Source organism: Pristis pectinata, chromosome 2 (genome assembly GCF_009764475.1).
Source record: "Pristis pectinata isolate sPriPec2 chromosome 2, sPriPec2.1.pri, whole genome shotgun sequence".
Lineage (NCBI taxonomy): Eukaryota > Metazoa > Chordata > Chondrichthyes > Rhinopristiformes > Pristidae > Pristis > Pristis pectinata.
The window spans coordinates 109,385,353-109,391,374 of NC_067406.1; the positions used below are offsets into that span (position 1 = coordinate 109,385,353).

Genomic DNA, 6,022 nt, shown 5'->3' on the forward strand with positions numbered 1-6,022 from the left:
TTATGGTTAAAAGAAAATTCCAAGGGTTCACCACCTTCTGAATGATAAAATTTCTCCTTATCTCAGACATAAATATCTTATCCCATATCTTGAGACTATGACCTCTTGTTCTGTATAATTTTGGAAGATTTTTAAAAATTTATTCAAGGATCTGGGCATTGCTGGACAAGACCAGCATTTATTCCAACTCTCCAACTGAGTACCTTGCTGGGCCATTTTAGAGTCAAATATAAGTTGAGCATGGAACCACATATAGGCCAGACCCAGTTGAATGGCAGTATCCTTTTCTAAAAGGCATTACAAACCAGATGGGGTTTTTATTTCAATAGGTTTTATGGTCATGATTATTAAGATTGATTGTTTTTATCTCTAAACTTCAGTTTATTAACTGAATTTAAATCCACAATCTCTGTATTCTCTGCATTGTTCTGGACCTCTAGATTACTAGTCCAGTAACTTAACCATTGCACCACCAACAGCAACTATCTTCACAACTACTTCAAGAACCTTCAAGATAATGAGAGAGCTAATAAACTATGACAGCAAACCAACAAGGAATATAAAATACAGACAAGAAGAATTTCTTTAAGTATATAAAAAGGAAGAGGGAGTGAACATTGACTAATAGAGAATGGGGTTGGGGAAATAGTTATGGGGAACTCTGAAGTGGCAGATGAATTAAACAGATATTTTGCATCAATCTATACAGTAGAATATACAATGAATATCCAAATAGTACTGCTGCGGAGTAATTAAATATTAATACCATCACAAGAAAATTGTTATTATAAAAACTAATGGGCCAAACTATTAAGTTCCCTGGCTCAGATGGCTTGCATTCCAAAATCTTAAAAGAAGTGGCTAGAGAGATAGTGGATGGAATAATTATAACCTTCCAAAAATCCTCACATTCCAGAGAAGTCCCAGAGGATTGGAAAACTGCTTAAGTGACACACTGTTCAAAAAAGGAGGCAAAAGACAGATAACAAGTCTGATTATCTTATATCTATTGTTGGAAAAAAAATGTTAGAATCAATTATTAAGGAAGTAATAGTAGCACATTTGGAAAATCATAATCTAATAAATAAGCAGATTCAGCATGTCTTTTTGAAGAAGAAATTGTGTCTGACTAATTTAATAGAGTTTTTTGAGTAAGCCTTGATCAGAATAGATAGAAAGGAAGCTGGGGATGTATCATATTTGGACTTCACAAATGTGTTTGACAAGGTACCACACAAAAGGTTAAGTCACAAGATAAGAGCTCATGGTGTTGGAAGTAACATATTGACACAGATAGGAGATTGGCAGGAGCAGCAGGTAGGAATAAGGGGGTCATTTTCATGTTGGCAAACTGTGATGAATGGGATGCCAGAGGGATCTGTTCTGAGACCCTGTTTATAATATATTCATGACTTGGACAAAAGGAGCAAGCGTACATGAGTTACAAAAATAGATGGGAAGATGAATTACAAGGAGTGTGCACATGGTCAATCGAGAGATGTTGATGGGTTAGGCGAGTGGGCAAAAAGTTGGCAAATGAAGTACAACATGCAAATCATCCACGATCGAATGGCGGACCAGACTTGATGGACCGAATGGCCTAATTCTGCTCCTATGTCTTTATGGTCTTATGGGAAAATGTGAAGTTGTTCATTATGGAAGGAAGAACAAAGGAATAGAATATTATCTAAATGGAGAAAAATTGTAAATAAGGAAAGATATTATTTCATTGAAGCTGCTTCAGAGAAGGTTCACTATGATAATCCTGGGTATGGAGGAGTTGTCTACTCACTGGTTCAGAAAAATAAGATGCAATCTTAGGGGGCTTGACAAGGTAAATGCTGAGAGGCTGCTTCCTCTCATGGAAGTGTTCTGAACCAGAGGACATGGTCTCAGAATAAGGGGGCATCCATTTAGAACTGAGATGAGGAAGAATTTCTTCTCTTAGATGGTTGTGAGTCTTTGGAACTGCTTGCCACAGAGAGGCATGGGGGCAGAGTCCTTAAGTCTGAGGTAGATTTCTAAACTGTAATCAAGGGTCATGGGAAAGGCAGGAACGTGGACACGAAGATTGTCAGATCAGCTATGATTCTCTTGAATAGTGGAGGAGGCTTAAGGGTCTGAATGGGCTCCTCCTTTTCCTACGTCTTACGGTATTACAGTCCTTGACACCTCAAGGTTGTGAAAGATTCCATATAAGATCAAGTCTTCCTTTATTGTATCATCTGTGTAATATCACATTGGAAACCACCCCTCAAAGGATGGCTGTTAGCTAATTCCTTTAATCTTGTTACATAAGAAACTGTGGTCAGCTGAGAACTATGACCTGAGGAAATACAGTCTTCATCATGGATAAGTTTTCTTTATTGCAGAGATGAATCACACAGTTTGCAGTGGAACCTGTGATAGCTCCCCCTCCAGAATAACTCATGGCCATTTACTTATTTTCCTCTACTGAAGCACAGACCCCATCTGGGATGGCGGTAGAAGATCGTTTAGAAAACACCATCTGTACTCTCTTTCTGACTTTGGTAAATAGGAGGCAGGTTACTTCTATCAAGAGTAACATTAAACCAGGAACCTCACCAGAATCACAAATCCAGAGCTCAGCAAAGTCTCAATAGTTTAATGGATTTGATATGAGACAACCATTTTACAATTAACTACCTGGCCTTATCTCTCAGAGAACAAAACTCATTTGCCAAGTTCAAAGCCCCAGGAATGCTGCCAGCAGTGAATTCCACCTTCAAGGATACTCCCAAGAGTGGAAGATCACTGCAGTACCATGAGTCTTTTGTAATGCAGAGGAAGCCAACCAAAAACTGTGACATTGGTTGCCTGGTTGTGCCAAGCAAAAGTTCTCAAATGAACATATTTATGCAATGAGGGTGGGGATGGTGCAAAAGGAAAACAAGATGGATTATGGTCATTTGTGGTTTCCTGACATTAAAGGAGAAGGTGCCTTTATTCTTTAGCAATTCTGGCATTCAAGGAGGCTAGTCATGTAGGAAAACTTGTACTTATTTCTCACCTACTCATTCAACCATATGATTAAAAACTGCAGTTTTGCAGAACTGAAGTAATCTAAAATGATGCTGCAAGCAGCAGAAAGTTTGTCATTTATTTCGAGATGGGTGAAAAATCAGTGGTGATAAAGGACAACATGCAGCAAGTCATAATCTTTCCTGTTAACAAAGTTGAGGGGGTTAAAATTACAAGTTCACGATAGTACATGCTTTTCATTTTCTACATCCAACACTTTTTGGATCTCAGCAACACCAACAGATGGAGTCCAGCAGCAGAACCCAGTCCCAATGCCATTCCCCAGCAATAAGCTGGGAGCAAAGGGGAAAGAGAATATTTTAAAATATATTTCTAACTGTCTTAAGTGTTTTAATTAACCACTTTTTAATTTCATTAAATGTATTTGCTTAATCATTTCAATTCTGATGGTTTTTAATCATTAAAAAAATTAAAATTTTCATCAATTTTGACAGCAGACAAAGCTCCACCTCCAGCTTTTATCTTCTGTCAAAGCCTTTCTTGGATGTTTTGGGAACAGGACCATTGCACTGTTCCAGCTGAGGACCAGTTGATGTCCTGATCTCACCACCTGACTCCAGGATGTGTTGAGCCAGTGAGATCAGCCATCTGCATCTGTCCCAGGTAAATGCAGGCAATGATACTGACTGATTGAGCACAATTTGGTCCAACATTGTCCTACTATTTCCATTATCATTTCTCACTTTGTGATATAAAGCAGTTGAACAGTGGTTTATTGCTAAAACTCGAACAGCAGTTTCAGAACCATTGTGCTAAATGAGGCCAGCTAAAACTATAGTACTGCAGGAAAACCTACAATTTACAGGAAAACTACAATTTACAGAGAATCAATGTTTATAAAATTGAGCATAGCAATAACAAGCATATTGTTCTATGGAGAACAAGAAATGCATCCAGTGGGCTGAATGACAAATATACATTATTTTCTAAATAAACTTCTCTGAACGCTCAAAGTAGCTCAGTCACAAAAAACTGAATTCACAATTGTGTTGGAACTAAGGATGCAGTTCTCAGCAATAAGCAGTGATGAAATCAAGCAAAATTAATAAATGTAGTTGAATGCACTCTCTATTCAGTCACAATTTCATTAGTCACTGACGGGCTAAACATGGCTGTACATTCCTCATTTGAAATAGGCATATGTGGCCTCAGGTGTCTGTGGCAACAGCGGTCTCAGGAGATCAACAACTTAGAAGCATTCCTCCCACACCATTGCCTCAGATCTAACTTCCATCAGATTAATGTGATCATTGTGTTCCAGTCACTGTCACTGATGGGAGAATAAAGAATCAGCAAATGGAGCTTGAACAAAACAGGTAAAAAATCTGCAGTAGGAGAAACAGATCTGAATAAAACCAATGAGAACCAAGGTCTGCCAGTGCATGACAGTCTTTCATAGTAGATATTATATAGAATGGTGGAATTCATAGTTATATTATTCTGGAGCCAATATTCACAATCACTATTAACCAAAAGAACCACATGATGACTGAACGCACTGTGCACAACCCCACCAAATACAAATACACAATTAAGCTAAATATAGAAGCATGGAAATAGCCAAAATCTTTAAAAATTCCACAAATTTTTCAATGAAATAGAAACTAACTTTAGTTATTTATTGCATATAGTTAATTACCTGGCTGTTAGTTTGATGCATGGCTACCCTCTGAGACACAAGGCCCTTCAAGATGGGTTCTATGCTTGAGATGGCAATTTGAAGGGACTTTTTATGTGTTGGAAAGTGAGTTGATTTAACCTGTTGCTTTTGAGAATTTTAGGGAATCCAATTGTTGCATATTAAGCAGATGCATTTCCTCCACCACTGGGCACAAAGAAGAAATGGTGCTCCTGTCCCTCTCCAAAATATATGTATTCATCTTTTACTTTTGTTTTCTTGTTACTTTTGCCAAGTTTGGTTTCACACACACAGTGGTGGCCCATATGCAACGTCCACAAGAGTGATTGTTCAGAGAATTCTAATTGGTTTTCAACCTGTTTTCTATTGTTAGCAGTGGCTAATGGGGTAAATAGTATAATTACTATACTGTAGTGCAGTATAATAAAACGTTATGTTCTAATACAGGAATTAGAGGTCATAGAGTCAGACAGCGTGGAAACCGGCCCAACTCATCCATGTTGACTGTATTGCCCGGAAGAAGATCTTGAAGAGCTGTAAACTGCACATCAAAGAGTCATCTGTGGCTGCAGTCTGAGTATCACTTACATAGAATATACATGAAATAGGGTCTCAATGATATAATGACCAAACAAAAAAAAACTGAGAAAGAAAGGAAGAACAGAAATTAAAATATATTTTAAAATAATTACTTGCTTGAAAAATATCTAAAATTATACCAACATTATTATATATATGTTATCATGGGCTATAATTTTACAGTTATCAGTAAAAATATTATGGTCTTTTATGACACTTATTCTGTGGCAATGATCATTCTTAATTATTTATCAAACATTAATGATCCATTGCCTCCACTAAATATGTTATAAACCTGCACAAACATTAATACAGTCATTCCATTTGATATAGATACCGTCTATTACAAACTATGGGTTAGAAACTCTTCCACCTTTAAATAACTGTATTAGATATTGCGTGTAGATATACCACATCCTATTCCTCCTGCTGCCATTGGGGCCAGTTTTCAACTGCAAACCTTCTGCAAATGTGTGTCTGCATTTTCAGTGCACAACACATTGTTTTGCCTATTACTGCATTGTAAGTGCTTACTAGTTTATGAGTACTGCATGGCTGTGGAACTAATTCTGTGCTAATTGATATCAGGGCTCCAGCTTTTAAAAGGCTCTGACAACTACAGCACACCACTGCTGGAAGTGGTTCCAGCTGCTCCTTTGCAATGATTATGAGGAAGGTTACAAGGAATGGGTCCCCTAGTATAAGGATAGTGGACCAACCAGCCTTGTAGGTGAGGTGGAG

The 6,022-nt window shown here is 37.6% G+C and overlaps 1 protein-coding gene across 1 annotated transcript in view; it reads left to right on the plus strand.

Moving 5' to 3' along the window:
- Positions 1-6,022, plus strand: part of tma16 (translation machinery associated 16 homolog) — a 96,009-nt gene that overhangs the window by 45,832 nt on the left and 44,155 nt on the right. The gene's annotated exons all lie outside the window — the stretch shown is intronic.